The following is a 10,821-nucleotide window of genomic DNA, read 5'->3' as shown; positions in this document are numbered from 1 at the left end:
CACACTCTGTCCCGAATTCTTCTTTGGCAAAATCTCCCAGGGAACAGCAGGAGTTTTAACTGAATGAGGTTTCTGGGATCAAACCACAAATAAATTATGTTTGTTGCCCTGAAGTCATATGGTGCTTGTCTGATAATTTTAAAATTAGGAGTTCAGACTGAATCTGAGAAAGACCAGGACACTAAATTATCAGTGTAGTATATAGAAAAAAGACCAAGTGTTCAGATTTCCAATGCAAAACTGCACTTTTTATGCTAGTGTTTTCAAATGAATCAGCCTGAAACTTGGCTCCAAGTAGTAAAAATATGCCACTTTGAGCTAATGAGCTTCTAGTCTCTATGCTTGTTTGCTAAACCTGGCAAGCAGGAAAGCCTAAAGCCTTAATTAATGTCCTTGTGATATTAAGAGGCAAATAAAAAAGCAGCAAATCAATTTGCAGAAGTGAAGACAAAAAGGTGGTGGGGAGCATTGGAACAGTTTTTTACGTTCCTATGGATTTCTGTAAAACTCACAAGCAATGCTTTGAAAAAGCAGGGAAAGGAAAAAGCAATTTTGGCCTTCTTTTAATATTGTTTGCAGTCTCAGACTAATTGTCCCATGTAAGCAGTTCATTTAATAGAAGAGGAAGTTAGGTCTATTACGTTGCTCAACTATTTCAGTGTTGAATTTATTGCAATATTTGTTTTAAAACAGATCTGCATGTTTCATATAAAATACTTCCAGATTTGGGGTTGTTACTTTCCAAACAACCCCAAAATCAGCTGGTTTGTTACATATTTAAAGTTTAGTTGAGTTTTGTTGAAAAGTTTATGAGAACTTCTTCTGTATTCTAAATAAAGCTAGTGTACAAAGTGAGAACTGGAGTTTCTGACTTGGCCAAAAGTTACATCTATCTGAGACAATAGAGAACTATGAACCCTGCAATAAAAAACTGATGAGGTTCTCAGGGCACAAGGTGTTTCCTCATCTCTGACCTTTCTCTCATTGAGTCAGACACAGTACTTGCCAAACAGGGCTTAATTGAGGTCAAACACAGCCACCACTAACTTTGAGAGAACTGTCATAGTCCAGATTTCCAATACAGAGGTTGTTCTCTACCTGATGACCCATATTCTCTAAAAACTCATATGATTTTTCTCCGTTCCCCAACTTGAAAAATGACCATAGGTATAAACATTCTGGGCTCTTTGACTATCTGGGAATTTAGATCTTTGAGGAAGTTAATGGGATTACCCAAGGGATGAAGGATTTACCCATGTGAGAAGAGGTTTAGGGGAGCTGTCCCTTAACTGGGCAGTGAGGATCTGCATGTGCGTCAAGAACAATTCAGTTTGCATTACTCCCTCTCAGCCACTCGACGACATTAGACTTTAACAGGTTATTCTGGGAGGAGTGCCTAAAACGGCACTGGTCATACATGGTCAGAGTGCCAGTGTAGCAAAAGGAGTTGTCCTCCCTTTGTCCCTAGATATCTGGTCATCCTATGGCTGCAGCCATAGTTCTGGCACCCACAGCAACTTCTCAGGCTAAAATTTATATTGCTTATTTTAATATTTTAAAAAGCAAACCTTTCTCTGAAAGAACTCTAAAAAGAGAAAAATGTGGAGTTTTCCCTGAGACGCAATATTAAATGTCTTAGAAAAGTAAGGCTGGAAAACTCTGTTTCTGTTAATTACATTTTGTGAAAGCAGAGTAAGAACGAATCAGAATTTTAGCCTAGTCTGAGCATTCCCATAACAAGTGAACTCCTTATGCACTGATGTTAAAAAACAAACTAGAGGTTTGTCTCTGATTTGGTGTCTGAAAATAGAGGCATTATTTTCTATAGTACAAGCAAGGCCATGCCATTTGCTGCCAACTTTTTTTTTCCCTAAATCCCTAAAGTGCTAGAGTACTACAATGTAAAAGCAAATATTAGTATTCTAGATAGATGGATCTACCTTTTTAATAAGCTTCTGCTGTGCAAATATTTGTGTTACATAGGATTTTAAGTGTTTTAATATTTTTATAAGTTTTCTTTTCTTTTCTTTTCAAAATCATTTTTCAGAACTGACAGTTTTGGTAGTCCTAGATAAATGTAAACTAGTACAAAGCTCAAGTGACAAGGTAAAAATCCCAGTACTTGGGTTTTGCCTGGGGAGCCCATGTTTCTGTGCATCTCCAGGTGAGGATAACCAGATGCTGAAGGCGAAGTGCAACCCATTCCCAAAAAAAAGTATCTATAGTTTGACCATAGTTCAGAGGCAAGCTGGAAACTCCACTCTGCTTTGAATATTACTCCAGCTCATCTTCCAAGATACAGAGTGGACAATTCACTGCTTGAGGCCTAAACAAAGCCAGGTTCCACAGGGAGGCTGGGACTTCACTCTGAGAGTCTATTCAAATTACTAGTGGATACTCGTTATGACATAGAAAACGTAATAAATGCTGAAGTCTACGGGGATGCAAGCAGGTATTTGACTCTACAGTGGGAGTAGAGGAATTTAAATTTCTAACATCCTTCAATTTTTTTTTTATCTTGGCTAAAATTCAGCCTCTGAGTAGACAAAGAGATAAATTATCCATGTGTCAATCTAGTCCCCCTTTGGTACCCCATTAAGTACCACTGCTGTTGGCTGTGCAGGCAACCTTGGCACAGACACCGAGGCAATAAATGAGGGAAAAAGGTGTGGAGAATGACTAAATACAGTAGTTATTGCATTGAATGCAGCTGCCATGGTTTCCCATGAAGGACGAGGCTGCAATATACCAGGAGGAGACAAGGGAAAAGAAATAAGGGAGGTTTGGCAAGAACATCCTCTTAAAGCAGTGATTTTTTTGCAGAGTTGCAGTACAGTTTGTTTCTTTAAAGAGTGATGTCCCTTTGATAGCATTCCGGAAGAGGATGGGGGTACTGGATGAGGCTACCTGAACTGTGAGTGAGGCTCTGCAGGTGGCCACCCATCCTCAGCTGGGGACTTTCATCGGCACCTGCAGTCACCTCAAACATGCATCTGGTTCCAGCACCACACAGTGTGATCCTCACCTCATCTGAAGCCATTTCTGAAATGCTTTGTTTAATCACCTTCCAGCAGCTACTTTAAAATTGTTTCAGAAAATCCAAGTAAACACCCATTTGGAGTGAGTGAGTTTATTCTCCTGGATCCCAGGGAACATAGGCAGGAAGAAAAGGAACTGGCTGGCCCAGTGCTGGGTGGGCACTGAACCCATATCAGCCCAACCCTGCTGTGCAGCACTTCTGCATTGCTTTGCAACAGATTGGCATTCTAAAAGCCAGTCCAAAACATCCAGTTTTACTGACAAGATTTTGCAGCATTTTAGCTTTTTTTGGTCAAGGACTGGGCATATTGATTTCTACTTCACAGATTCATTTACATGGAAGATATAATGCAGACATGCGATTCTACAGCTTTCATTATGACTGTCCCTGTTTTGGCAAACAATTTGATTTATATGTTATCTTTTCCCATCTGTAAACAATGTATTTTTCCTTATACACACATTCATATTAGAGAAAACACAAAGATGAAGGATGGTTTAATGAGGCAGGATGTCAAGACACAGTAAAGAAAAAAAAAAAAAAAAAAAAAAAAAAGGAAAAGACTTAGCAGAATAAACGCAAGGGTTTTTTTTTTCCTTTAGTGACAATAAAGGGCTCTGACATATGGCTTCTATCCATGGGAACAAATATACTTAGCCTGAAAAATCCCAGAGAAGTCTGTGTGACCAATTTCAATTCAGACGAAAAACATCTTCCATAAAATAAGCAAGTGTGCTGTTTGCAGTGCAACAAATGCCTACAGTACTAACATGAATTGTGAAATCACTGGCTGTGACTGATCAGAGTTCATTAAAAATAAATCTTGGCCCAGCAGTTTTAATAAACAGAATGAGCAATAAAGGCAGCAATGATTCACTTATGTCCCCTGCAGAAAACTGTCTGATTTTGCATATTTCATTCAGTCAAAGGATTTCTGATGAAAAAATCTGATTCTGGCATCCAATGTAAAAATTCAAGTCTCACCTATCTGGAGGCAAGGAAAAGATAGGAGGCAGCAGTTTTCTCAATCCTTCAGAGCCTTTCAAATTTAACTTTTTCTAGAATTTATGTTGTCCTTTAAGACTTTTTTGGGGAAACAAACAAACAAACCAACAAAGAAAGAATCAAGGTTGCATTTTCTGTTCTGCCTGATGAGGAAAGCTGGAGAGCACAGGTATAAAAAGAAAGCTTTGCCTACTCTCATTGGGGAAACTCTCATTGAGGACAGCTCTGCCTGGTGGCTGAAGGGCTGTTCACAGGGAACCAAGTGCTACCTTGGCTGGAGAGCTCACCGTAGAGAGGAAAGGCAAAGCAGTTTGGGAAATACAGATAGTGTAACAGCACTGTATATCCATCCCACTGGCCAAGGAACAAATGGATTAATGGCCTGTCCTGGAAATAGAGACTGCATGTGAAGGCCCCATCACACATGTCGGCTAAGAAAAATCAATGGAAGAGGCATAGAAGTTAACAGCACCCTGCTGCTCAGAGGCACGAGCACCAAGGCGCTAGTGCTGCCCCAGAAGTTGGCTGCTGAAGTGCTCAGACCTCCACCAGAGTGGAGTGGCACTTACCAACACTGAGCACAGCCTGGACACCTGCAGTAATGCTACAGATCTAATCTGGCACAAAACCCAGAAATGTAGCTTGCTGCTTCCTGGCTCAGGAAAAGGGGAGCAAGTAGCACATGGACACAGCACCTGGGTGAAAAGGTCACATGCTTCCTCTGCATTTTTCACCATTATTTTCATTTTTTACCTCATACAACAGGAACAGCAACTGGACAAAATCTGTTCCAGAACATGGTAAACAGAACATCCGTGGGTTATTTATGGCACACACAATGCAAAACAAGTATATTATCTACTAATGCTAGCCCTTCTCTGGCACTGGGACACAGAGAGTAGTGCAAGTGGGTGGACCTTGCTGACATTATGGAAGTCTAGTTACAGTAACACTGTCCAGAAAGCAATAAGAAGAGGAATTAATGTAGTCAGAGATATTCTGTTCCTCCTTGCCATCTCTCTTTCCTTCCCCATTGCTGTCTCCACAAAGTCCCAAGTCTGGCTGCACTCTTAAAGAGCAATAATCCCCACTAGAGCTCATCTGTGCTGACATTTCATAGCTCAGGAGCCCAGTTCTTGAAAATTATGACAGCAAATGTCTATGAGTAAATACACCATCAACAGCAAGCTCCTCCATTAAACTAAGCATACATAAAAATCTGAATATTGGCTTGGCAAAGACAGCTGCTCTAAGCCAAGATCATGCAATTTCCAGTCAGCCTTTATCAGGCAATTTCCACATTTGGGTAGGGCCAGTGCCAAATTCACTGGGGAATCAAAGAGACAAAGGTGTAGTAATCCTGGTCTGAAGCCCAGTGAAGTGGGTGGAAAATCACACACTGGTGTCAAGGTCCTTTGTAACATACCTGTAAGTGGGGAGGACCAGAGTAGTCTGTGAAGTACTCTGGCAACCTACCATAGTGGCTCTGGATTTTGGGGAAATATATTTTTTAAATCAAAACACTTTTTGTGCAAGTGCCAACTCAGAGTATGCGTGCAAGAAGTGATGCCTGGAGGGTGTTGGTCATTTAAACCCTAAGATAAATGGTTTTATTGAAGGAACAATGTTTACTTTTCCTTTTCTGCAGCAGAACAAAGAGCACCTCCATGAAAGGTCATTGAGGTTAAATAAACTACACTCAGTCACATACCCTACAGTTAAAACCCAGGGCTGCTCCTGTCCATGAGATGGGGTCTTTGTTAGTCTCCTGAGTATAATAACTTGTGCAGCTTATTGCTTCGCACCTTGTATCTCCAATTAAAAAAAGGCAAGTAAACCAAAGGCTCATGTGAGACTGATACAGGTCAACAGATGTGTTGAAGGATTTGTGTATTCTGATGACCTTTCATCACTGGGGTTTCTCACATACAAGGCTTTGTGCCAGAACTGATCCTACAAGCCAGCATGTGCCCAGAGGGATACATCACTCGCCTGTTTTCAGGATTTCTCTTTTGAAACCTGATTTTATTTGCTGTTTTCATTCATTTTCTCATGACTGGCAACATGATGAGTAATAAATGAGGTTATGTCTTGTAGATTTGATAGTAGCAGCATGCTGCAATGATTTCTGTCCATTATGCTAGTCAGAGCAGGGTGTTTTTTTAGCCTATAGTCTCTTTAGCTGTATAGTCTGCTGCCTAAACCCCTCATTTTGATTTGATAAAGGTCTGTTTACCCACTTTGTAGGCCTTAGATGAAGGAAGGAAGACTGTGAGGAGATGAGAGAGACATGGCTGTGTTTTTCCACACAACCTGTTATGGTAACAAGCACTCTCCTGTAATGTTTGCTGACAGATGTTCAAGGCTTGGGAAAAAAAAAATTTGCTTTCAGCTGATGGCCTCACCACCACTTTTGAAATAAGTGTTAGTTCCAGGCTCCTGAGTTCATGAGGGCAGAGAAACGGCAGGAGGAAAACAGATGAACGGGTAACAAGGAAGAAGAACTAAATGGGAAAAAAAAAACCTTGGTGCTGACAGAGCTGACAAATGTAATATCTCCTGGACAGCAAGGAAGAAAAAAAAAAATAGAGTTGGATGTGAAAGAGCTGGAGCAGTGACTCTCAAACAGCTGTGTGTATCTCTGAAGCTAAACCCCTGCGGAGGTCCAAACTCTCCACCAGAGAGAGTTTGGACCTCCAGAGTAACTACTGAGTATTTAGTTGCTATATATGTGCCCCAACAGTGCCCAGGATGGACTTGAGGTGGTTATCCCTCCTCAGGACATTGAGAGGGCATCTCTGAGGCATGGGCCATCCTGGAAGAAGATGGGGACCTGTGTTTTGTCGAGCCTGTACAACAGTTTGAGCACAAAGGTACTTGTCTGGGGAGTTGCTGATCCCATTAGTTGATCCAATTTACCAGTCCTGGCTGTGCCTTGGGGCATGATTCTGACCTGGACAAGAAGTTCAGTGCACAAGGCCTGGATAATCATGGATACCCTTGCTGGGATGAACAAACTCACCAAGCTGTCTGAGTCCTGCTCATAACAGTGGGAATGAGGCAAATAATCATTTTGAATGTGAGGTGCTGCATGAACCAGGCACATCAGCAAACTTCAGTCACTTCTGGCCACTTCCTGGCCCTCCCCCAGGGCTGGTCTTGCATCTGGCATAGCCAGGATTTTCTCAAAGGCTACTAAACTTTTCCCAGCTATGGCTTGAGCAACTGGAGCATGGAGGAGAGGATCAATCTCAAGCAATGGGACTTCATGTCATTGACAATTAGTTTGGGTTTGTTTTTTTTTTAGTTAGGATGTCAGAGATATGTGTGTAGGAACTGGAAATCCTGCAAGTGTATCCATTTCAAAACACTGTTGGAAAGGTTTTCTTTGCTTGTGGACAGACTGGAACAATATGATCCCCTTCTGTCTTCACTTCCTTCTTCCCCTATCCCAAGCTGTCAGGAGTGACTGGAAAGACTACTCACAGTCTTTCGAAATTTCCATTACCTGGCTTAATCTTTCCTCCTTCCTTCTCATTTTTGCCATCTCAGGTATCTATGAAAAGGTAAAAAAGCTTATTTAATCTGAACTTCAATGTGAATTAGCTGTGCTATCACCTTGCACATATCCTTATCTCCTCTGGTAGCATGGGAATATTTGTTTGTTCCCTCTGACTGTTGCAGTGATTTGTATGTCTATTAAAAAAAAAAAAATCAAAGGATTAATAATATACCATCAAGTAGCATTCCTTTTTGTAATGTTACATCCATACCCCAAAATGTTACATGAGTAGCAGATTCTGAAGATATGAACTTCAATATGAGACCCGTGTCAGTTTTCAGCTTTAACTGATGCCTAGAGAGGCTGACCTGTAACAGAGGCCAGAGTTAAAGGAATAAAGTAGGTATTTATGAAAAGGCTTTCCAAGGATACACCTTGGGCAGTACAAGAGCCTGGCTGGGGCTCTGCCCAAGATGGACCCAATGTGGATGCAAGATGGATGATTGATCAGGAATTTTCACACTTTTATAAGTTTTGGTCCATTTACACATTGAAGTTAACTGTCAAATTACAGCTTCAGGTTGTGAAGTCCCATCCTTCTGGTTTGTTCTTTTCAATTTACTGTTGTTTATGCTTTTTTGGGCCTGAGACAGTAAAGGTAGTCCTTGGTTCTCAAGCTGGAAAAGGATTGTTCTGTCTAACTACCCTGTGAAGAGAACTTGCTAACGCTTCATATGAAGTTCAGACTCACACACTAAGGCAGTGACAAATCTAAAAAATATGAAAGCTGAAACTTAAGGCATCATAACAAACCTTGACATTACCTGTTTGAAAGTGCATATATGTAATTTCTACACTGTTATTCTGAAAGACAGATTAATTCAATAAAAGATAGCAGTATATGGGTTTTTTCCCTATGTGCAACACTTTTTACAAATAACGTTCTCTAAAAGACAGGCAAAGTTTAAAAGTTTTCCTTTTCTGTGGATGAATCATTTGGCTATTTGAATAGACTGAACTAATAGGAATTCCAGTAGCTTGAGCCCTGTATACCAGAGAGAATGACAGCAGTGCATAAAAAGAAGTGTATCACGTGTGTGTAGCCCTCCTTTCATAAATCCAGTTCTGGCATATTCATACAAGACAGGAGGGAAAAAATTCTGGATGAGAAACTATTCATCCCATTGTCTCTGTGGGTGTGGAGGTAACTGTGATGAATTGCTCTAGAATATGTTTTGAGTTTTCTGTAAGCACTTCAGCCCTACATTTTTAATTGAATCTTTAGCACTTTATTAAAGTGTACAATGTTTTCCCAGGGTGTACTGGAAGAAGAATGTCTCAAAATGGAAAAACTAAGTACATTTGCCATGATTTATGCCATTGACTTTGCAAACATAATATGTAGAGCAGAACTTTGGCAGGTGTTAATCAGTATATTTTCCTTCACACCAGTAGAGCTGCTTCAGTTTATACCAGCTGAGAATCTGGCTCTGTATATTAAATAAAAAAAGTGGGTCTGGCTTCCTGATCTTTTGTAGTAGACTCGCAAAACTGTTCGCTATTGAGCTGCGGGCTTGAAAAGCAATCTCACTTTTCAGTATTGGCAGCAGCCTGAAGAAATAGGAACATGGTGTGCTGAGCTCCTGGGTAGAAGAAATGTTTTCTTCCAAACCATAACAACCTTTTTGGCTATCTGAAGAAATATGTTCAAACTTCCTTGCCAAGGAAAGGTGGGACACTAGCCAGTTACTACATGAAGGCTTGAAGATGGAGGGAATAATAAAAAGGAGAAAAACTTAAAGAGGAAAATCTTCTTGTTCCTGGATGAGTAGCTAAGGTGTAATCATTCTTCTCTCTGTTTTGGGATCTGAAGCACAAATTGGCCTGATAGATGAAAATCAATAATTTATTTTTTTGAGTTCCTTGTCTCAGATGTCGTGTCTGGTTTTCATATGACTGCAAGGTTTTAAAATAGGTCCAGTTAGTTTCCAAGAGTGACTTCAGGTGGTATTTCTGATCTGTACATGGTTCTGGACCAACCTCTTTGAAAGTTCATGCACACTACAATTTGCTATATTTGCAAACTATAGTCTTCACAGTATAATATGATTTACTATAGGTAAATCAATCAAAACCCTGCCTGATATTTCTGACTTAATGAGGAGAAGAGGCAAGACATAATTTTGGGGGAGAAATCAGGGATTCTGGGTGAAAACAAGAACATTATTTTGGCAGAAATGATACAAATGTGCACATGTGTATTAGTAGTACAAATTTCCATTTGCAAACAATTGCTTCCAGAAAAAAAACTTAGGTGGAAGTTGGAGGGAAATTGGGAAGCTGTATAAATATATGCACACTATTTATTTTTTCTAATCCTTAGACAAGCTTCTTTCAATCAAGACAATTACTCAGGATAAGCTCAGAGGAGCACTGGTTCTTATGCATTGAAACATGAAACAAGGTTCTCTCATAATGTGAAGCTCCTGTGAGACCTTAAGGTCACAAAAAGTGAGCTTTATATAACAAATTTTGGGGGAAAGGATATAAAAGCTTGATGGGTTTGAATGTCAAAGTCTGGTGTCCACTGACTGTACTTAGATGTTGCAATTGCTTGTTTTGGAAGGAATGTACTTTTGAATATACTGAGCACACTGTTTTAAAGACTAGATCTCTCTTTAATAAACAATATTTTGTTACCTCAGAATTTTATTATATCAGACTGATCTTTAAATTATGTTTTCTGTTATTAGAGTTTGACCTAAACTCCTAAATAGCTCTATTATGTCCAGTGACCTCATTTTATCAGGTTTGCAGGTCAGTGGTGAATTAAGCAGCCGGCTTCCTGCTAATTAATCCTATTTAGTTAAAGAACTGGTAGACTGAATTATCTCTGTTAAAAGGAAGTTTTTACATGATTGGCACCAGATTACTGTTATGAATGACAACCCTTTGCAACTCTGACATATAATACATAAGCAGAAAGGCAGAAGAGAAAAAGAAGAGGACAGCATACAAATGCCATCTTGTTCTTCAGGGTTTCCCTATGACAGGAATGATCAAAATTATTAAAGCACCCAGATGGCACTTTGAAATTACACAGTCCCTGTCAGGTGAGTCCAGGTGTCTTGTCAGAAGCCCAAGTCTCCAGCTGGTGTGACTGTAGATGGGGAGTCAGAAAAAGCCAATGGTATATTTCTATACACAGTCCTTGTGCCACTCCAGAATAGCCCTGGCCTGGCAGAACTGAAACCCTCTGTGTGTAAGGAAGCCT

This window comes from Sylvia atricapilla, chromosome 3 (assembly GCF_009819655.1).
Source record: "Sylvia atricapilla isolate bSylAtr1 chromosome 3, bSylAtr1.pri, whole genome shotgun sequence".
NCBI classification, from domain to species: domain Eukaryota; kingdom Metazoa; phylum Chordata; class Aves; order Passeriformes; family Sylviidae; genus Sylvia; species Sylvia atricapilla.
Note: the sequence above shows the minus strand (reverse complement) of the source record.